Below are 23,325 nucleotides of genomic sequence, written 5' to 3'. Positions count from 1 at the left end.
ACTCAAAGTAGTTCAGGTGCTAATAATACTAGGCTAAAGGCTAAACTGACATTTTTTTCCCTAACCTCATCACCACTTTTAGGCATCAAATCAATTGACTTGAATATTTGTTGCTCACACTTCCATTTCACTCGTGAATCTACAGTTTTCACAATAATAATCACACGGAAATGAAGTCAAACCAGAATATTAAGCAAATTCCGCGGCAATGACGTTGTATGTAAAATAGATGCCAACCTTGAAATGAATCAAGCCTTAAGTTATATCTGCTCCCCTGCCTGAGACAGCAATGCGCATAAAGCTTTATAGATACAGTGACAAAGTTGTACAGGGCCGCTCTGTGGTTCAGACAAAGACAAATACTATACAAGCAATATGATTAGTGTTCAACATATGCACCGCTCAGAAGATTTAAAGCACAATAAAGTGCAAGAGGCTAATAAAGACATCTTCCAAGAACCTTTGAGATGATTCTGGGCGGCAACGTGATCGTAAGAATGAAGAAAGCCTTTTTCTCCCTGATTAGCCAATTAATTGTAACACCCCAGCATGCTAAAAAAGTGCTACAACATCACCAGTAAAGCCCCGTTTATCTCCAAGCGCCTTTAGGGGGGAATGATCCATAGGTTCCTCCAGTTAATTCTTAATCAGCTTCTTATTATTTTATGCTGCTCAGCTTCCCCGCTGAGAAGATCCCTCAGACGAGTGAAAGCTCGGGCATATGTTGGCGATGCGCTGTGCGGACGGCCTGGCGGGTGTCTTTGTGATGGACAGCCCGGAGATGGGTTCCAGCTGGGATTAGCATCAAAGACACCAAAAAGAACAAGTGCTTTCATTGACTTCTCAAAGGCAAGATAATACAACTGGAACACTACGGGAGAACAAAAAATGTGCTTTTTCACGTTGAGTACTTGATTATTATGAAACGAAAGGACCGTTTTGCAAAACAGTAGTTGGACGGTTTTGGCTCCACAAAAGCGCGGTGACTCCCCCGTCCTGAGTTTTGTGTTGTCTATTGGCAAACTGTGTTCTCCTCAAGGGAACACAGGATTTTACACTCAGTTTAAAAATTCCCAAAAAATCAATTTAGAGTGATTTATAATAACATATACTAGTGGAAACATGTGTTGGTTTGAAGGTGGATGGGCGCCACCAGGAAGTATTTGCCCAAGACACACCACAGGAAATGGTGCCTCCATGACCCTAGTGGTTAAGGGATGCACCTACCAACCCACCCCATTAGCCTTGTGCTTGCAGAGCTAGACTCAGGACTATCAGAAACAAACCTTTGATGGATTTCAATAACACTTTTTTCTTCATTGAGCTAAGGGACATGCAGTGGCACTCTTAGATTCCATGGAAAATTACCATTCTCGTTAAAACAAAAAGACAAGAAATGTGTTGAAGAATCTAGAGCAAAAAAACAGTATTTTTATGGTAAAAATTCAAGCAGTCCCCTTCTTGTCACACGTTTTTGTCTGCAATCCAGTGGACATTATGCTCTTCCTTATGGTTTTTATATTTTGGCCACCAGGGGCAGTATCTCATAGACAGTGACCCACACAAAGAGTAGCTATTAAGGGTGAGTGCATCAAAATTGTCCTACTGTCGATACCATCCTACCATTTTAACTAGCACAACAATAACGGAGTTAGTAAATTGTAACATCATAAATTAATTAAAACTTTTAAATTATGTTAGTGCTTTATTTGCACCACCTACTATATTTTCAAAATATTGTCTTGTTGACATGGTTGTACAGTAGTATTTAGGATTATTTTTATATTGTTAAAGGGACAGTGTCTATTATCTGTACACAATAACAATCGCTGTACTGTGTAGTGCAAAAAAACATGTGATAAAAAGCACAAGGAAGAATACCAACGAAGAAGATTCAAAGACACTGCATTTTTATTGGGGAGCAATTGAAAACAAATAAGAATAAAAATCTATTCACTAAAATTCACTATGTCTATTTTTATTTTTTGCCCAGCCTTTTTGAGGTTTTGGGTTACCCATAGCAGCAAGATGGCAGCCCCCTCCAAATGATGATCATGTTATGTCAAATAAATACAGATTTCTTAGATGTATATTCAAAAATGTATGTTCGTATGACAGTTGATGTATTTTTCTTAAATTCAAACCAATATTGTTTTTCTTTAAAAGATAGACATTGAGAACATGGCACAAAAAGACAACAGTGAAGGAACATGTTTTTCCACTTATAACTACAATATTTCCATCCCTCCAGCATGATTGGTTGAAAATGTCGACGCCATTTTTATAAAAAAACAAGTTTATTTTCTCCTAGTTTGAGGAGTATGTTAGGAGTGACAAGATTGTATGGATTGAGAAATAAAATTGTGAGGGACAGAACTGGAGTAGTAGTGGAATTGAGCAAGCTTGTGGATAAGAGAGTACTCGGTTGGTTTGGACACATGGAGAGAATGGATGAATCTTGAAGAGGATCTACAGAGCAGGAATAAATGGAAGGAGACCAAGAGGAAAGTCGCGATTGACGTGGATCGATGGTGTTATGAGTGCACTGCTGGAAACAGGTCTAAATATAGTGGAAGCTAGAGCTCTCGTTGTCGATAGAAATGAGTAGATAGGTGTTGTAAGAGGATAGTGGGATGTTTAGACATGTTCTAAGGGATGGGTAGGGCACCTGTATGATGCGGCAGGGGTAAACCAGTTATAGCTACCGGGCCCTGCTGTTGACCATAAGAGTGTGTCGTGTCCCCCTAACCCGGGTAACATGGCCGCTTTCTTTTGTCCCGTTTAATCTGGAGGGACGAAAGCATGACCAACTTGGGTTGGCCATGATCCAAAAATATTTTAGTGTGTTTTTTTACTACTTTTTCCTTTTTTTTAAATTTTCTTTGTTTTTGTATGTGTTTGTCGTGCTGTCAGTCACCCCTTTCGAGGGATATGACCAGGGTAGATAGATGGATAGAATTTATCAGGAATAGTTATCAAGTTTTTCGCCTACACCGGGGATGTTGCAGTACCTGCACCTGAACCACATACAGTGCATCCAGAAAGTATTCACAGCGCTTCACTTTTTCCACATTTTGTTATGTTACAGCCTCATTCCAAATTGTATTAATTTAATCTCTTATCTCAAAATTCTACACAAAATACTCTATTATGACAATGTGAAAAAGTTTTTTTTTTTTTTTTTACTTTTTTTTAATTTATTAAAAATAGAAAACTAAGAAATCACATTTACATAAGTATTCACAGCCTTTGCTTAATACTTTGTTGATCAAATGCAGCAAATGCAGCCTCAAATCTTTTTGAATATGATCCCACAAGTTTAGCACACCTATCTTAAGGCAGTTTTTCCCATTCTTCTTTGCAATAAGTCTCAAGCTCAATCAGGTTGGATGGGAGACGTTTGTGCACAGCCATTTTCAGATCTCTCCAGAGATGTTCGATCGGATTCAAGTCTGGACTCTGGCTGGGCCACTCCAGGATATTCACGGAGTGGTTCTGAAGCCAATCTTGTGAGATCTTGGCTGTGTGCTTTGGGTCGTTGTTCTGCTGAAAAATGAACCTTCGCCCCAGCCTGAGGTCAAGAGCGCTCTGGAGCAGGTTTTCATCCAGGATATCTCTATATATTGCTGCATTCATTTTTCCTTCTATCCTGACTAGTCTGCCAGTTCCTGCTGCTGAAAAACATCCCCACAGCATGATGCTGCCACCACCATGCTTCACTGTAGGGATGGTATTGGCCTGGTGATGAGCGGTGCCTGGTTTCCTCCAAACATGGCGCCTGGCATTCACACCAAAGAGTTCAATCTTCCTCTCATCAGACCAGAGAATTTTGTTTCTCATGGTCTGAGAGTCATTCAGGTGCTTTTTGGCAAATTCCAGACGGGCTTCCATGTTCCTTTTACTAAGGAGTGTCTTTCGTCTGGCCACTCTACCATACAGGCCTGATTGGTGGATTGCTGCAGAGATGGTTGTCCTTCTGGAAGGCTCTCCTCTCTCCACAGAGGAACGCTGGAGCTCTGACAGAGTGACCATCAGGTTCTTGGTCACCTCCCTGACTAAGGCCCTTCTTCCCCAATCGCTCAGTTTAGAAGGCCGGCCAGCTCTAGGAAGAGTCCTGGTGGTTCCAAATGTCTTCCATTTACGAATGATGGAGGCCACTGTGCTCATTGGGACCTTCAAAGCAGCAGAAATGTTTCTGTATCCTTCCCCAGATTTGTGCCTCAAGACAATCCTGTCTCGCAGGTCTACAGACAGTTCTTTTAACTCCATGGTTGGTGTTTGTGCTCTGACATGCACACTCAACTGCGGGACCTTGTATACAGTAGACAGGTGTGTGCCTTTCCAAATCATGTCCAATCAACTGAATTTACTGCAGGTGGACTCCAATTAAGCTTTGGAAAGATCTCAAGGATGATCAGTGGAAAAAAGATGCACCTGAGCTCAATTTTGAGCTTCATGGCAAAGGCTGTGAATACTTATGTAAATGTGATTTCTTAGTTTTCTATTTTTAATAAATTCAAAAAAAGTAAAAAAAAAATTTTTTCACATTGTCATAATGGAGTATTTTGTGTAGAATTTTGAGATAAGAGATTAAATTAATACAATTTGGAATGAGGCTGTAACATAACAAAATGTGGAAAAAGTGAAGCGCTGTGAATACTTTCCGGATGCACTGTATCATTGCAGACTGTGTCAATTTTATTTTATTTCTCCAAAAGAAATGCTGTGGGCTTTGATAAAACAGATGGGAGGTCATAAGTGTTGCTCAGAAGGTAGATTAGGAACTGCTTATGGAAAGGAGCACCGGATCCAGTAAACTAGAATTTTGCTATACGGTCTATGTTAATTGTATCATTGCAGTCATTAAAGAGTGCGTAACAATTAGTGCCTCATAGTGGTACACAAAATATCATTCAGTTAAAAAAAATGATATGAAAATTAGGCAAAAATACAGGAACTTTCATACAAATGTTAATTTTTACAAAATAAATCATAGGTGAAGAGATATGTACTTGATTTACACGGTGGAATCCACATTTAGGTCGCAGCCGTGTTTTTCCGGCAGAATGCCGCCATGCTGTGCACTGTTGCTCTGGCCCATGCTTGCACCAGACAACACAATGTCATCTCGTGGTCAAATATTACACATTGTTGGCTTTAATACATAAAAGCAACAGGAACAACAAAAACAGTCGACTGCAGCCTTGTAGTACACTGACATATCGGTAATACAGGGAAAATGTTTAAGAACCAGAACAGGCGGTAGACCCAAGCGCGTAACGTTTCACACCAAGCTTAATTGAGGAAGTGTCGAAGTTAGGCACAGGAAAACAAACGCCAGTGATCCGTAGCTCCCTGGGCAGGAAAAGCAGGAAGCCCTCGAGATCGGAGCATGGTCAGAGGACGTAAATCAGTCGAAAAGCCGGGACAGGAGATCGGAGCATGGTTGGAGGATGGAGACAAGTCGGCAGCCAAGACGGGCGATCGGAGCGTGGTCAGAGGGAGGAATCAAGTCAGGTAGATGGAGACGATCGGGAAGCCAGGGGCAGACGAGCAGGACACAGGACAGGACGGGACAGATGGGAGCCAGAGTCAAAAAGTTCTTGCCTTGCATGTGAGGAGGTTCGTAGATGGACTGACCAGGAGTGAATGAGAGTACTGGGTTTAAATAGGAGGGCAACCAATCAGGAAACGAGCAGCAGCTGGAGCCAAACGAGCGGGCACAGGTGAGGGCAATGGGCAAATCCAGACAAAATGTGCTTATATTTTTTAGGTTTTTCATCCAGTCCGTAATTAGTGTTGCCTACTCCATAAAAAAAGGAAAACAATGGCCTTGTAACAATCATGGACTAGAAATAAGATAAATAATAATTGCCATTAATAAATATTAGCAAAAATAAGACAGCCAGATTGAACTGTATCACTTGAAAAAAAAAACAACCAGCAGTTTTTGCAGAGAAAATGGAATTTCAGTGGTATTTATACCTCAAATTTATACGGTATTTGACAACTAAAGTGTTGAGTATGATATTCATTTAAAAAAAAAAGTTTAAACATCCCTTATGTTGAGTAATATGTTTAATGAGTCTAACTTAATATCTTACAAATAAACGTTTTCTATCTATGTGCCTATTGTTTCCATTTCTTGAGTTGAAGCTTGATTCAGGTTTCACAGTGAACATGGATGGTGTGTGGAGTTAATTTTTAAAAAGAAATGTTTTTTCAATTTGGTGAGTTAGTGAGGTATATCAACAGGTATGTATGTCTTTTCATTCAAACTTGTATGATATGTGACGGTGTGTCACCTATGAACCTGATTTTGATATATTATTGAACATAGACTACTGTTTTATTACATTCAAAATAATCTTCATTGATACAATGCTTATAATCACTGTCATCAAAACCTTAATCAGAAGATAATGGAAACTATTCAATATCATACAATATCTATATTTGGCGGTCTGGGTCAGTCCACCATGCTATTAGAACGTTATTAAAGTGTGAAATCTGCCAAAGTCAATTAAAAGTCGTCCATCACCAATATTCCAAAATTCCTGATGGGCACACCACGATACACATTTTAAGGCTCTAGATCAAAATGAAAAGAGAGCATCCTCGCCCTTGAATTCTACGAGGTATTGCAACACGAGATGCCCGCCGAAAACATAGAAACAACAATTCAAAGGAGGATGGCCCCTGTGGTAATCTATTTGTGCACTTCTCCTTTATATATTCTCCGCTTTTTTATATTAAAGTGGTGTATTGTCTTCCGCTATTTGCTCCCATAAAAGGAACAGCAAATAGAGCAATAAAACGGACATATTCTGTCGTGTCATACACGCGGATAAAGTACCATCAGGTTGTTGGTCACAGAGTAGGGGATTCCATGGAATGTTACCGTAAATTGTCATGTAAAGCAGTGATCGTCAATCATTAGGCCCCGAACGGGCTGTGGTTTGCTTGTTACCGGGCCACACAGATATATAAAAAAAATCTGGAATCATTTGTATTAAGGGAATTTTTTCCAGCCAATAATATAATCAAAGTTTGAGTGTGCGTTAACTCGAGGTTTCAAGCCAGTACACCAGCATGACTGACATGGCTGACATTATTTACTCAGCATTGGATGCAACGGGAATCAAATCCATATTATGGCAGTGCGGGCACTTAGTCTTAGCCAAAAGCTCCATAGGATTGTAGGTGTGTAAACTATGAGGTTTTATCTCATCATCGGATTGTTTTACTCATTGTGCCACCTTGAACAATATTGTTTTGGTTGAAGTCTTTCCCATAATGCTCCTTTATGTTGTAATTGCGTTGTAATGTCACCTGGATCCCCATGGGGTGAATATTTGCACAGTGAATTTGAGCTTATTATTATTATTATTATTATAGTTATTAATACTAATGTTATTATTAGGTCAGGATGCAAGAATATCGTCAGACAATAAATACCGTTGTCTTTAAATACATTGCCATTTATTGGAATCATTTTCACTCTCAATGTGTTATTTGACAAAGTACATTACTTGAGAATTGAAGATGTGGGTATGAAATTTTAAATATTGTGAATACATTGTAAATATTGAATAAAGTACCGTCAAACCTCCCCCTTTGCTCCTATTAGGTGTTATTTGTAGGGCTGAAACTAACGACTATTTTAATAGTCAGCTAGTCACTGACTGTTTAAACGATTACAGGTAGTTGAAAAATCTGATAATTATTATTTATATTATTATTATTATATGATATATTATTATTTCTTAAATTTAGCATCAAGAGGATTTAATTATGTGGTAAATGATAATAAACACAAGAAAAATAGGTACTGTGAAAAACACATCCATTTATGAACATACTCCGGATTCTTACAATAAAACTCTCTCTCCAGTACTCGGTTTGTGATCGGAACACGGAGGTGGATCTTCCGTAGTGAGCGACGGCGGTGTCAAGGACGGAAAAACAGGTCGATACCCGGGACAGGAGCGTAAAAACGTGGTCGGGGTCAGAAACGGGTCGTAAGTCGGTACGGGAGAGCAGACGTGGTCAGGATCAAAAAGCAGGTCGGAGCCAGAAGACAGACGGGAGCAAAAAACAGGTGGGTGTCAGGGTCGGAAAAGGCTTCCCTAGTATACACTGAGGTTTGCAGACGGACTGACAACAGGGGATTGAAAGGACTCAGTTCAAATAGTGACAGGGAGCCAATCAGAAAAGGAGCGGGCACAGCCGAGTTACATCAGTAATCATGACAAGCACGGTGCTCGCTCAGTAGAGACATATATAAACCTCTGTTCATTTTTGGGAACAGGCAAATAAATAATAATTTAAAATCAAGTAAACTTATTTTAACGCCAGTAAACCAAGAAGAGGCACATTTGCAGAAGAAGATCAGTAATTTAAAAAAAATGACGTCCTTTTTGTGAAGTACATTGAGTGGTCAATCGCAAAGTACTTAACAATTCTTAAAAGTTTGCAATCAAACGGTTGTAACGTTTGTTCAACGGACTTCATTTAAAATATGGTTGTCAGGCACATTCTGGCATAAAGCTCAAACTGTCAAAGCGGAATATACACACATCAAATGTACAATGCATGTCATCAAAAGCTCAAAAGATAGAGCGCTCGTCTTGGAACAGAGAGCAGGTTTGATTCCTGCCTCCTCTGAGTTAAATCTTGACGTGACACTGAACCCCTAATTCCCCGATAGGCTGGTTTGGCCCCTTACATGGCTGACGCTGCTATCGGTGTGTGAGTATGTGTGAGAATGGGTACGTGTAAAGTACATTGTAAAAACGCTATGGAAGCTATTCAGTGACTGGTTAAGGCACCATTTAAATGCAGTCAATTTACCTTTTAATTTATGTTTCGTTCAACTGTACCTTTTAAATGTTCGTGTGTCACAGATCAACTGCCATGATACTCAAGGTCTTCTTAGCATACTTAGCAATATATCTTTTTATTCAGGCCAAAATGCCCCAAAACTTTAGACGTTTTGGCAAAGTTGATGTTGACACCGTCATTCTGTATGTTACCACCCGAGACAGACACGCTATTGTGCATGTGCAACTCTCAGCACTGATTATAATCATTAAATATTCCAGTCACTAAGGAGGACATGCCTAGTGACAATAGTGGACAATGGAATTCATTGTCGTCTATTTCTATTGGCGATTTATGTCGACAACGTTGCTTAAAATTTGCAGCCCTACTTAAAAAAGGAACAGTAGGCAACCTTAGGTTACCGGCTAGGATATTTTAATATTTTTTATCATACACCGGTTATGAACTTGACCTGCTTTTTAAACAAATCTGGTCTTTCCGGCTCCGGATGCAATGATTTTTACCCAGTTGAATTTGATAATACGTTTTTGGTATGCGCATTGCAGGTGGCGCTCTACCTGTTTAATCTACTCGAACTGATCATCCCACCCCGTAGCGGGATCAAGTCTCCGCACTCAGCAGGTTGCTTCATCAAAACTCTGTGCTCCTCATTTAAAGGCGAGAAGCAAAACTGTTTCGGATGACTTCCCGAGTTTGCTTGCATTGGGTGGGGGGCATGCCACCCTGACTTCATTCGCCCACTGAAGCCAGACTATCTGTCACACGCAGCTGTAGCAGCGTGGACGTCTTGTATTGCTGCTTATTATCTTGTTTGTGTGCAACCCACTGCGTGTGCTTTGCAATACACTCCCCTCCTCAAGTAGCGCACCAGTGAGGCTGATGCATTTACTTTGGCTTTGAATGAAAAGGCTCCCCAAAAAACAAAAGAATAGACGTGTGTTTGACACCAAGTAAAAGCAAGCCAGAGGTCCGGAGAGAAATTTTGCTTGCCAATTTGAAGAAGGATACAACAGCCCCACAGCAGGATAACCCAAAACACTATTCCAATATGAGTTGCAGTAGAAATGAATGGGAGGTTTGAGATTGGCCCTTGATGAACCCTATTAGGTTGTGCTGACATACATTTACGATGTTTCATACTGACATCTTGAGAACCTAGTAATAATTTGCAGTTTTGGAATTGTAAGATGCACCGTAATATATTTTTTTAAACATTTAAAAGAGCTGTACGGATTTTCTTTTTACTCTCTGGTGCCATCTACTGGCTTGTATCATCATTGTAGCCTCTGTCAGCTTGTTTATAATGTGTGCATGTACGAGCATTTCCTAGACACACTCGAATAAAATACTTTTTATCGCTCTTGGGATTTTCGTTGGCGTTTGGACAGTTATACAAGCAGGTCTCTACTTTTTCACCATTTTCATGCTACACTAACACGTAGAAACATAAAACCGGTAGGGACGAGCATTATGTCACTCCAAAACACTCCCCAAGCCCAATTCCTCCTTCCTACCGCCTCGGCAGAGGTGGCTAGTAACAGAGTACATTTACTCCGTTACATTTACTTGAATAAGTTTTGGGAAATGTTGTACTGCTGGGAGTATTTTTTAATCCTTACACATTTACTTGAGTAAATTTGGGAATACAAATCGATACTTTTACTCTGCTACATTAGGCAACATTGAAGTTGTTACTTCATTACTTAATAAATCCCCTCCACTTAAGTATGTGTCTGTCTTTATTTTGACGGAGGCTTCCGGCAGGCTCTACCATGTTTAACCAATTAAACGTAGCAGCCTTGTCACATGACCATATTACACTTTAGTGGGGGGAAATTTTGTTTACGAATAAAACAGATAAAATATGTCGCTTAGCAATTCAGACTATGAAAACACAGAAGAGGAGGAAATTCCCTCGCTTCACATCAAAAGTATATTCCCCTTAAACAGGGCACCAAATATCAGCTACAATATGCAATGTCTACATTGTTCGAGTTGATGGGCTAGCTTATTGTTCTGTTTGCAGATCCTGTAAAGATAAGTATTGGGGATTTAAATGTGCTACATGTGCTCAATTTATTTATTTGATTTGTACTATTTATATTTTATTGTTGAAGCACTTGAGTTAACATTGATTTTTTTTAATCTACTTTTAAATTAAATGCATTTTTTTTGATTATTTGATGGACTTTGATAATTATATTGTCTGATTGATTTTTATAAAAAAAAACAATAAATACGACGTTGCTAGAGTTACTCAGTGCTTGAGTGATTTTTCATCAAGTGCTTTTTTACTTTTACTCAAGTAAGTATTTGTATGACTACTTTTACTTCTACTTGAGTAATATTATTCTGAAGTAACTGTACTTTTCCTTGAGTAAACTTTTTGGCTACTCTACCCACCTCTGCGCCTCGGACAGCTCTGCTCAAAGCAAGATAAAAAGCAGATAGGTGTAGTGGGAAATAAAGCACATAGGCTTATTGAAGTCAGAATGGCAAATAAAGTTGGGGAAATAAAAACATTTACTGTATAATTTAATCGCCCAGGTCATCGGGGCACCACTGAGGAGGCAACTCTGGGCAGCTTTCTCTACTGTTGACGGTTTCCGACCTGTGTTTGGGCCGTGGCAAAGTTGGCATCAGGCAATTCCTTGATGTTGTTGGCCCAGTTGTTTTTCTGTCATTCTCTTCTCCTGCCCACTTGGACTGTGCCCTGAAGAATAATCTTCGCCAGTCCTGATGATCTTTTGAGACGACCATACCATTTCAGTTTACGTCCGTACCCTTGGAAACCGTTCTTTGTAAGGTTCAACGTCCTTTCTGATGGTGTTGTTCACTGTTGTCACACGGGATGAATAGCTGATGCCTAGAAGTTTCCTGTATCAAGTGTGGAGGAAGATGCAAATAACCATCACCTGCATGAATCTGATCTTTCACTTATATTCTTGTGCCTCCATAGGTGTTTTAAATATGGCAAGTTTGAGCTATCCTGGCCATGATTTCTGATTGCTCAGTCTTATAATATGACAGTCCGAGATGCTTAAATCTGGTCACGGGTTCACATACCAGGTTGATACTTTGTCCAAGCGATTGACCGGATCGCTGAGTTTCTGTTCTTCTCCTGCTAGTCTAGCAGTATCTCTAGCAAAACGGAAGCTGGTGATGTATTGTCCCCCAATGCTGACCCTCATGTTGGTCCAGGGCTTCAGTCATGATCTTTTAAGGAAGATGTAAATACAGTTGGAGAGAGAATGTAGCCTTGTCGGACACTAACTGTACACTCCAATTGTACCATTAATCAGTACCTCATAGTTGGCATCGGCATGCAGCCGTTTATTGTTCTGAACTGGTTTCTGTTTCATGTTGTACTTCTGCGTAGTGGCCCACAAGACGGCTTGCCATTCCCTTTTCGAATGCCTTCTTGAAACCCACAAAGGCCAGATAGAGGTATCTCTGGCGTTTTTGAAACTTCTTGCAGTGTCTTGATGGGCTTGGGCCATCTTGTCTGTATGATCTCCTTATATCATATCATCTGTTCCAGTCCCAGAGGTCCCTTGGCATTAGTTTGTTAACTATTCCTAGGGTGAGACAACATTCAGCCACTTTGGTCCTGCCCTATTGAACAGTTTACCTGAGGACATCATATCTGTGGGGAACCTTGATAGATTTAAGACGAGACTTAAGACCCACTTTTTAATATAGTATTTACTTTTCATAATTTCAGTGTTTCCTTCTGTTTTGGGAATGGGTTGTCAAATGGATTCTGCTCTGGTATGGTGTGGTTTGATGGCTGAAAATCATTCCCGCAGCTATCTGTAATCAATGTGAATGATATTCCCTCAGGTTCCTTTCGTTACATGGTTTGTATGTGCCTTGCCATTATGGTACCTATTCTATGATAGTTTCTTTTTTGTTTTTATTTTAATTTAAACATTGTGTGTCTGACTATTTTCGGTTTTGGGGTGTTTGGTGGGGAAAAAGAAGGGGATTTTTTCCTTTTATTGCATACTGAATGTTTTTATGAAACACTTTTAAATACATTTTGTTTTGATCTGATTTGATACTGGGTGCACAGCAGAGGGCTCAGCACACATTTCTGGCTCGAGCCTGTGCTCAGTGTTAGGGTTGCGACAGACTGTGGGCGGTTGGAAAGAAAGAAAGAGTATTCGGCATTATACAGCACTGTTCAAGGTGAGAGCAGAAAAAGAAGCAACACAATAAATTGAACTGAAGCCTTAAATCATGATGAACAAACTGTTCATTTTAATGATGCTGTAAATCTTCCTCGGCTACTTATTCTCATTCTATGTTTTTATCAGGTACAATATCATAGAGTGCTTTTTTTAGCAACGCTGAAACAACCATATATAACAAAAAGCACACTAATGGTGTATAGGTTCATTTCATGAGATATATTGCTTGTAGAAAATATCAATAAACGTGTCTTACGGTAAATTGTAATTTACAGCTTGATTACGAAATCCATTTGCATGTTAGGAGTCACAGTGAAGCCGCTCCCCCGCGTCAGTCTTTTATGGCCATATCAATAGTTTATTTTCAACATTGCCACATTGTGAAGTGGCTTCATAATTCATACTCGCGCTGGCCGGCTGACAAAAAATAAAATAAAGGAGCGCAGCGGGAGAGTGAGCCGGATAAAAAGAGTGTACTTTGACAACATCGGGGGGAGAGTATCCTGCTTTTCATAATGATCACATGTTTTAGTGCAGGAGTCTTCACTGTTCCACTCTGCTGTTATTGACCCGGCATTAGGTAGTGTGCTGCTTCACATTTGTTCATTTTAAGGCTTTTAAATACAAGGCTGTACTTTCATTGTCAGCTCTTGCAATATGCCGGCCTTGAATGTGATTATCAAATTTCGTGTTCCATTTACATGGAGCGAAGGTGTCAAACTCATGCACGGTAGGAAAAAAAACACTCTCATGGGGCAGGACTAGTAGATTAAAGATCCGTATTCCTCTTTTAAACTCATTCTTTCATTTTTTCTTTCTCACTCTCTTTTTTTTGCTTTAGTTCATTTCTCTGTTTCCTTTTCTCTTTCTTTTCTCTCTCTCTCTTTCTTTCTCTCTCTCTCTCCCTCTCTATCTATCTATATATATATATATATATATATATATATATATATATATATATATATATATATATAGAGAGAGAGAGAGAGAGAGAGAGAGAGAGAGAGAGAGAGAGAAATGAAAGAATGAGTTAAAAAGAGGAATACAGAAAGAAAGAAAAACACAAAACAAAGAGAATGAGCCATAGAGAGAGAAGGACAGTGAGAGACCAAAATCGAAAAAGCAAAATCGATAAAAAAAGCAAAACAGAGAGCAAGAGAGAAAGCAAGAGAAAGAAAGAAATAAATAAAGAAAGAAAGAAAGAAAAAAGAAAGGAAAGGAAAGCATAAAAGGTAAAATAAAGAAAGAGAGAAAAATACATCAAAATAAAATGAGAGAAAGAGAAAAAGGAGTGAGCGAGAATGAAACTGAGAAAAAAGAGAAAAGCGAAAGAGAGAAAAACACAGCGAAAGTTAATTTGGGAGTAGTGTCTGGCTATGGTAACATCAAGTGGACATATTGCAAACTGCAGCCCATTTTTTCCCTTGTCTTTGTTTCTGTTGACGCTGCCGAATTCAAACCCTTGGGTGGCCTGATACCGCCCGTGTGCCGCATGTTTGACACCTCGGCCAAAAACAATGGCTTCCCCTGAGTATCATTGATATTCGCATCTTTTAAAATGGTAGTTATGGCATTGTTACCATCCCACAGGCTGAAAATAATGGCCTGGATGCGATGATGTTGTTTTTGGGCGTTCCGGTAATCATTTTGTGTAATCATATCCCCGCAGCAAAGCTTTTAAGTGCCAAAAAAATAATTAAACGAAGCTGGTCTGTGTTTGTGGTGGGTCAATAGGGTATTGATCTGATCAAATTCTGTCCCGGCTTCATCATCAATATTCCGGCATAACACTTTTTGTCAATATCGTCTGCTGTTTTATAGTTGAGCCTTGCAAAAATTGTCTAGCGGGTGTTAACCGAGTAATACTGGTGCCTTGAGCTTTATATCAAAGTACAACCTCAAAAATAAATTGGCTCTTCAAGTACCATTATAATGACCAACGTTAAAATACTGGAGATAGAAGCCAGACATATTCATTGAAAATGAGACACAGGTTGTATTACACGGTTTTAGTATTCAAAGAACAAAGCCCACATTTTCTGTGAGTCATAAAATTCTGAATGTTCTGAGAAGAATATGAGGGAGAAAAGTTGTGACAGTGGTAAAAACAAACACAAATTATATGGGAATCAAGTGAAAATATGTGAAGTACAGCTGTATAGTGTTGCAAAACAAAAAAATAGTAACAAGGTAAAATGTTATAAGCAAAAATGTTAACATTTTTAATTTGCTTGTGTAGCCTACTGACAAATTTTTGCTGAGCGTTTGTATACTCGTATAGCAGGGGTCTCCAATGTGGTGCCCGGGAACACCAGGCTGACCTCTAAAACTAGCTCACCAGTGCTGGGTCATTGTGATATTCAGGTAAAATCATTTTTTAGTGGGTGGCTGAGTCGATTTAATTCTAACTTCCAATAGTTAACCTAGTTATAACATAGTAACAATATAATAATTACATAGTAATAACGTAATACGTAAAACATCAACAAAATGTAGCACTCATCTTGAAAAGGTTGCAGCCCCCTGTTGTATAGTATGTGGAAATCAAAACTTTGCAATAACTGTAGTGAGGAAAAGTAGACGACTCTAATTACCGGCAAAGAAGACGACACATAGAACTGCCGTACGATGTGTAATTAAAAAGTCATTTGTCATTGGTATAGAAAAAACAATATGTATCACCGAATACTTTTATCAATTTTTGTTTTTTTTTCTGTGAATTTCCTTAGTCTTGGTGACAAAAATGTTAAAGTGATTTTACCAGATTCAGGTGAGTGAAAAAGAAGACCTTTGGAGCACACATTTATAATACTGCTTCTAAGTTTAAAGTCTAAAATGTATTGAACAGCTCTTAAAAAGCTAGACATTGAGAGAAATTTACTGGTATGCAAAAAAAAAACATGACTCATTATAGGATAAATACAGTTTACTCAAACATATTTTTGGTTAATCTAATAGACTGTTTTTGATTTCTGTCATTATCATGTAAAGAACTTTGTCTACAGTTTTATTTCTTTTTTAGTAAATTTCCTTAGTCTTGGGTATAAAGATGCTATGGTGTTTTTACAAGATTCAGATGAGTGAAATACTTTGAAAATGAACACTTTAGGAGCTTAAATTTTCAGGTTAAGGCATTGACGACTTACGAAGCGATAGTCACGTACGCCTTGAAATAAGATAATAACATCTTATTTATTCATCTTCCTATCATCAATGTCCCTCTGATTGCTTTCATAGAAGCATTCGTCTGTTTAATTTCACTTGCCAAACGCAATGACATTTTTATTGATGAGTCAACTCGGCTGATAAGAGCGGATCAGCGGCTTACCGGGAGTTCTAATGAATTTTAATGTGTTCAACATCTCTGCTTTCATTTGTCACAGGTGTTCATACCTTAGAAATAGAAGCGAGACCCCCCACCCCTGCAAAACACCCAAACCTTATGCTTTATTGATAGCCAAACGTCGCTCATTCTTCTCGCGGCAAAACACCGCCATTCGATGCTAGTCATCTCTCCGGCATAATCCCGTTAAACCTCCATTAAGCTTCCATTCATTCCCGTTTAATGACTGCGGTCATCCCAGTCCATTTTACTTCCAAGGTTCAGGATTTATAAAGGATTAGAAAGCAGTTAACTCTATTTGGTCGCTCTGGTATGTATGTGAAACCGGCGGATGTGTTGATGATCAGTGTCAGACGCATTACTGAAAATTTAATTAGTTACAGGGAGACGAACAGGTACTCAGAAATCTGGTCAAACGCCTGGAAAAAGCTTCAACCCTGTTTGGGAATGGAAATTAGCTCAGAAAAAAAAAACCACAATTAATGACCAACAATCCCCAACATCATTATCAACCACTGAGAGCGAGAACCTTGGAAATTTTAATATTTTGGAACTGTCATATCAGAAGAGGGGTCAGAATCAGAAATCATGGTCAGGAATACTCATACCACAGCCTCACTTGCCAGACTTAAACCCATCTGGAGGGAAAAGAACATAACATAGCAGAACTGGAAAGGAAACTCCAGGCCTTGGAGATGCGATGCTACAGGAAACTTCTAGGCTTTAGCTACTTAGCCCAAATAAAATTGTACGCAACACCATCAGAGGGCACATTGGACTCTACGAAGAACTGTTGTCAACTGTGCGCAGCCAGAAACTTCAGTGCTATGGTCATGTCCCAAGAACATCAAGACTGACCAAGATAATTCTCACAGTCAAAGAAGGCAGGGGGAAAGGAAGACGTAAAAAGAACTGGGTGAACACCATGAAGGAATGTACTGGTGCCAACTTTGCCACGACCCAAAAACACGACAGGGACCGTCAACAGTGAGGGAGGCTGTCCAGAGTTGCATCCTCATTGGTGCCCTGACGACCCAAGCAGTTAAGGGATCCGTAAACCAAACTAGTGGTTTTGTTTTAAAGGGGATGTGTTACCCCCCCATATTACTGACATCCAAAAGTAGCGTGTTGCTCTAAAAGTAAGTAATGTAATACAGTAATCCCTCAGTTATCGTGGTTAATGGGGACCAAAACCACCCGCGAAAAGTGAAAATATGCGAAGTAGCGAAAAATGCTTAAAAAAACGTTTTTTTTTTCTTTTCATTATTTTATTTCATTATTATTATTTTTTAGACCTGCGAAGCTCTGAACCCGCGAACGTGGAACCACGAAGTAGCGACGCCCCTTCAAAAATAATAATAATATTAATTAAAAAAAACATTTTTTTGTAAAATTATTTATTTTATTATTATTATTATTTTTTAGACCCGCGAAGCTCTGAACCCGCGAACGTGGAACCGCGAAGTAGCGAGGTCCCACTGTACCTTGCTGCCTTTTTTTTTAATGGTTTCACTACTTTGAAGGTTTTCATTGTGCATTGTGCTCTGTTAATAACAACAACAACAACAATAATAATAATAATAATAATAATAATAATAATAATAGTGCCCTGAGATTGGCAGGCAACCAGTTCAGGGTGTCCCCTGCCCACTGACGATGATTGCTGGGATGGGCTCCAGCACCCCTGCGACCCTACTGAGGATAAGTGGTGCAGCTAATGAGATGAGATGAGATGATAATAATAATGATAATCAAGGTTTCTTCTTTGTGGGTTTTGACTATCATGGGACCTTTTTCTAATCGAAACCCCGGCAAAAATCAAGGCATAACTGTATCTAAAAAAATTAAAGTTACCGTATATACTCACATTGAAGCAGACCCCTTAAAACTGCTTTGAAATAGCCACATAATAAAATACATTGAAGAAAATGTATATGCCAACAGGTGGAAGTGGTGAAGCCTTCATGTTTCTATTTTAACCCTATTTCTGACAGCGTAGCCGTATCATTTCTTCCATATTCTGAAACTTATCTCATATGAAAAGGGTCTATATTATTATTTACTGTTATATTCGTGGCATCGAGGTGTCCGAATACGCTAATAACGTTGTAAGGGTGGATACAAAATGTTGGGGATCTATGAGGAAATTAGACTCCTCGTACCCGCTACAAGAAGAAATGGATTCATATTTGTGAGGGATTACGGTATATGGAGGATATACGATGAGTAATCCAGGATATAAAATTCATGAAACGAGTGGTGTCATTTCCATTGGTACCGAGTCCCCGTCAAGCAACACATGAGAATTACATCACGAGTTTGATAAATTTCACATACTGGATCACCAATTGCATATCCTCATAATTTTCCAAGTTTTACTTTGATTACAAAACGCCACCTTTGCTTGTATTTGTTTTTGTCATATGCTAACGAGGGCGCAGTGATATACTCAAAGAAAGTGCAAGTAAAATAGCCGCAGTAACTTACAAACTTCTCTCAATTACAACAAACTGACCCAACAGCAGTGTAAGGTTAGGTTCAATGTCTTTATCATGACACTCAAATTGATAATCTGACCCCAAATGATTGAACATAATTTTACCTTTCAAACAGATATTAACCTTAGCTTCACCTTTCCCAACAATTATGTGGGCTAGTTCTTTAAGAGAGAAGACCAGGAAACCATTCAGACGAATCACTTGAGATTTTATTCTTAGCAGTCAAAAAATAATATAATATTGGGGTTCCTCTTAATAACACTTTTCCCGAGGAGCCCCGAAGAGTTCTCTATACAATATTCAAATCAAGTCAGCGAAACACTACCCACTTCCATTTCATTAGTTACATGACATCTGCAATATGATTCTTAAGATGCTATTGGCTCTTCTCCGGCAGTCTCAGATCACACCCTTTCTTGCATACGTGACTGGCTGGGGTGCATTTCCGTAAACACACACCGTCTGGCTTCCCAGGAGCGGGGATTCTACGCTTAGGCTTGGGCCCCTACGTTGTCAGTTCTTGTTTTGTGTGTCTGCCTCAAAAACAACTTTAAAATAGCACTACTAAACTTATGTGCAATACAGCTTTGAATGATTAAAAACAGTTAGCATAGCACTACATGTCTGCACAAAATAATAATATCCTTCAGTAATACAGAGAAAACACCAACAGTAGATGTGAGACCCATTTAATTGAGTGCATGAAGTATATGAATGAATGTTAAATGGATGCTTGTAACAGGGAACACCCCCCACGCATGTTTTAGCATTATTCGTTTATTTTCATGTTATTTCATTTATATGTCAAGATTTTCTTGTTAATGTTGTCTCGTTTTGTTGCACTTTATTTAGCTTTGCAAAACTTTTGCACTTGTAGTCATGCTTTTGTGATCAGGCACCGGGGGCAACGAAGGGGCCCTGAAAGAGAGAGCTGTTGGCCTGTTGGAGGTAGAATGAAGGAGAGACGAATGGAGAACGAAAGAGAGACTAAGGAGAGAACATTTGAAAACAAAATGACAAATGTTGGGAAAGATGATGCAAACGAAAAGGATTAAAACATTTTCGACCAACGCACACCAGGCTTATCATTATCCCCCTTGAAGTGTGCAACATGGAATATATAACTTTGTTTCGGTTTGCATCGATCCTATGCACGTTGAATTAATTGTAAAGCCGCTAGCATGCCATGCTTGTCTGTGATCGTCTGCCTCGCGTTCTTATTGGCTGAAAACAAGCTCTGTCGAATCTATTAATTTGTTAGAAGGTCGCCCGCATTTGATATGACACCTTGGTTATGAGGCAAAGGGGAACGAGGCATTCATAAATAAGACATCAGGATTTGAATTCGCTGCCATGCCTGTTGTGTGATTTCAAACACCTGCTTCTCTCGCAAACATCTACAAAGTGAATTATGCATCGACGCCCTGATGCGTTTAACGCACACCCCTGAAAACTTCGCGCCGCTGACATTTTGCTGGATTGCGCCCAAGTAAATGCAGAATAACTGACAAACTGGGAGGGGTGGGGGTGTTTGAATAACATGCTCCTGCACGTGACTTTTGTTCCAATGAGTGTGACTTGTCCATCAGGGAGCAACATGGAGAGGACGTAAAGGACATTTTATCGGAAATAGGTTCTTTCTGCTTTTGATGATCGGAAAACTGTTCTGCTCCATTGTCGAAAACCAATTTTGTATCTTTGTTCCAAATCTCTATCTCTCTATCTTTACAGCGTCCTGTCATTATTACCGATGTGCGCCAACCGCTGCGGGCTCTGATGGGCTCCCTGTCCCTATTCAAACCCAGTCCTGTCAATCCCCTGTTGTCAGTCCGTCTGCGAACCTCTGTTTATAAAAAGCAAGCCGTTTCTGCTCCCGTTTGTCTACGACCTGTTTTGATCCTAACCACGTCTGCTCTCCCGTCCCGACTTACGACCCATTTTTGACCCCGACCACGCTTTGCTCTCCCAGTCCCGGCTACCGACCAGTTTTTCCATCCCTGACACTGCCATCGCTCGCTACGGAAGATCCACTTCCGTGTTCGGATCACAGTCCGAGTGTGAGAGCGACTTGCTACCCGCTTCCAGCAAACACCGGATCGTGGGAGCAGCCGTTCCTCTTTCTTTCAATAAAACTTGTGGTAAACATTACGCAATCGGGTCCCGTTTCCATTCTGGTCCTGATACGTCCCACTTGTTTTTCTCAGAAGTTTCATTTCAAAAAGGTTCCGTAATAGTCAAAACCTACAAAGTATAAACCTTTATTCATTCATTTAATTAATTATATATTCTCTGCTCAAGAACAAAACCCAGTTTACAGGCTCAAGTATTTGTTTGAACAAATAAGAGTATTTCATGCTATTAAAACTTCTTTTACAAACAACTTTTGTCCTGTCCATTTATAATTTTATAAATAATCTTGCTGTTTTATTTTATGACTATGAATTAAAAACCTGATTAACTTTAATTTACATTATATTTTGCCGCTAACTTGTCGATGTTAAGGTAAACTGCATTTACCTCTTGGTTTGGTCCTATAGAACTACTGTTTATCCATTATCAAACATTTTTGAGAGCGCCAGGGAGCTGCTAGGGAGCGCCAAAGACCCGCATGTGGCTCCAGATCAAGCTTAGCGGGTGGAAAGGTCCAACTCTTTTGGCAATAGAAAGCATTTTCCTATGATTAGCTGTTCAGAATGCAGAACACGCGATGAAAATGCGCTAGGTAGCAATGGTAGCTATGTCTCTCTATAACAACAGCTACCTCGATAGTACTTATATATCCCAATGTGTGTGTTTGTATGTGACTTACAGTATATGCTCCGAAGCAGCCGAACTTATTTTTGTGAAAGTTTATACTGTTGTACTCAAGGCCTACATTTGTTTCTTTAGTCCGGTTTTATGTCTAGCCACCCTCAATAAATACCAATCCAGATCTTTTTTCGCGTTGTCTGCCTTTGTGGGGTCTCTAACGTCTTCCCGTGGCCAATTTGGGTACTGCAGCTCTCGAACACGAACCACTCCAAAGAGCTGGCTTGTCAACAATAAAACCATACTTATTGCTTTCTTTTGTATATATCATAATGTTGCCACATTGGTGGATTATTTGGCTAGTTTGAGGAATTGCTTTTGTTTTTTTACTAATTCTCTAAGAAAATGAGAAAAATATATATTTACTAAATCAGCCCAACTAATTTTCTAAAACCAGAGTGTTTTGCAGCGTTGTTAACTTAAGTTTTGAGAACTAAATGTATTTCTTAATCAAAGTTATGTTTTTAAATATAGTTTTTTAATTGTTTTACAGTATATCTAGATGTAGTTCTATTTCATCAAATATATTAAAAATACAATTATGCATAAACAATTGTAAAAAAAAATTATAAATAATAGTTTTTGTCAGGAAACCAAACATATTTAGGTAGTAATTAAAGGGATAGGTAAAAAAATCGTCATAAGAAATTTGTAAAGGGCAGTGTGTATTATTCAGCACTTCCTAGATTCCTAGTGATCAAAAAAACGTCTTCATTAAAAAAATATTGATTTACATAATAAGCAAAAATACAGAAACAATCATATAAACATACATTTTTAGAAAAAATATCCGTAAGTCATAAAATGTACATTTATTTTACATGCGACTCACCTAAAGGAAGCTGAAATCTTGCTGCTACAGGAATCAAAAAACTTAAAAAGGCTGGGAACAAAATAAAAATGGTGTGTAATTGTCACTTTGAGTTTTCATAGTGTATATTCTTGCTTAAGCTTTTTAGCACTTGTTTTCAGTCACACTCCACCACAGAGCGACATTTAGAGGTCAAAAAAAAAAACATTGTCTCCTTTAAATGAGCTCTATTATCTGCCTATAGATCAGAGATCAGACTAATGCAAGTGCTGGTTGCTTCCATCTTTCTCTATGTTTTTTTCATAGCAGACCTGGAAAGGAAACTCCAGGCCTTGGAGATGCGATGCTACAGGAAACTTCTAGGCTTTAGCTACTTAGCCTAAATACAATTATGGGGTTTTTAAGGGTTATTGATCTATCTTCGTTATTCATTATCCATTATCCGTTATCGGTCAGTTCATTATACGCTACAAAGCCTAGGAGCCGGGACACTTACTCTCAGCCAAAAGGCTAAGCTAAGGTCCTAGCCCTATAGCCTTGTTGCGATCATTGCGAATGCACCGTTCCCGGAGGTACTGCAATACCGGGCCGATGCGTGGAGTGGACAGAGCAAGCTCTTATTCCATCTCCGGATTGCAAAAATCAAAGATCATGGCAAAGGCCAAGCTAAGGACTGACATAGCATCAAAGCCACAGTCCAAAAACAACAAGGCCAAGCTAAGGGCCTAGCATCAAAGGCCAAGCTAAGGACCTAGCATTGTTACTGCACCGTTCCCAGAGGTACCCAACACCATCAGACTTTTTTTTTTAGTCCTTAACTTGTCTCAT

At 39.2% G+C, this 23,325-nt stretch overlaps 1 protein-coding gene and 1 pseudogene across 1 annotated transcript in view; one reads left to right on the top strand and one right to left on the bottom strand.

Moving 5' to 3' along the window:
• The window catches only part of LOC148353706 (VPS10 domain-containing receptor SorCS1-like), a 166,225-nt gene that overhangs the window by 20,643 nt on the left and 122,257 nt on the right, over positions 1-23,325 (top strand). The gene's annotated exons all lie outside the window — the stretch shown is intronic.
• LOC148353709 (U2 spliceosomal RNA) lies at positions 23,048-23,167 on the bottom strand (annotated as a pseudogene).

The sequence above is a fragment of the Urocampus carinirostris genome, chromosome 13 (assembly GCF_059441175.1).
Source record: "Urocampus carinirostris isolate Australia breed hairy pipefish chromosome 13, RoL_Ucar_1.0, whole genome shotgun sequence".
Lineage (NCBI taxonomy): Eukaryota > Metazoa > Chordata > Actinopteri > Syngnathiformes > Syngnathidae > Urocampus > Urocampus carinirostris.
This window is presented reverse-complemented; position numbering and strand designations above follow the sequence as displayed.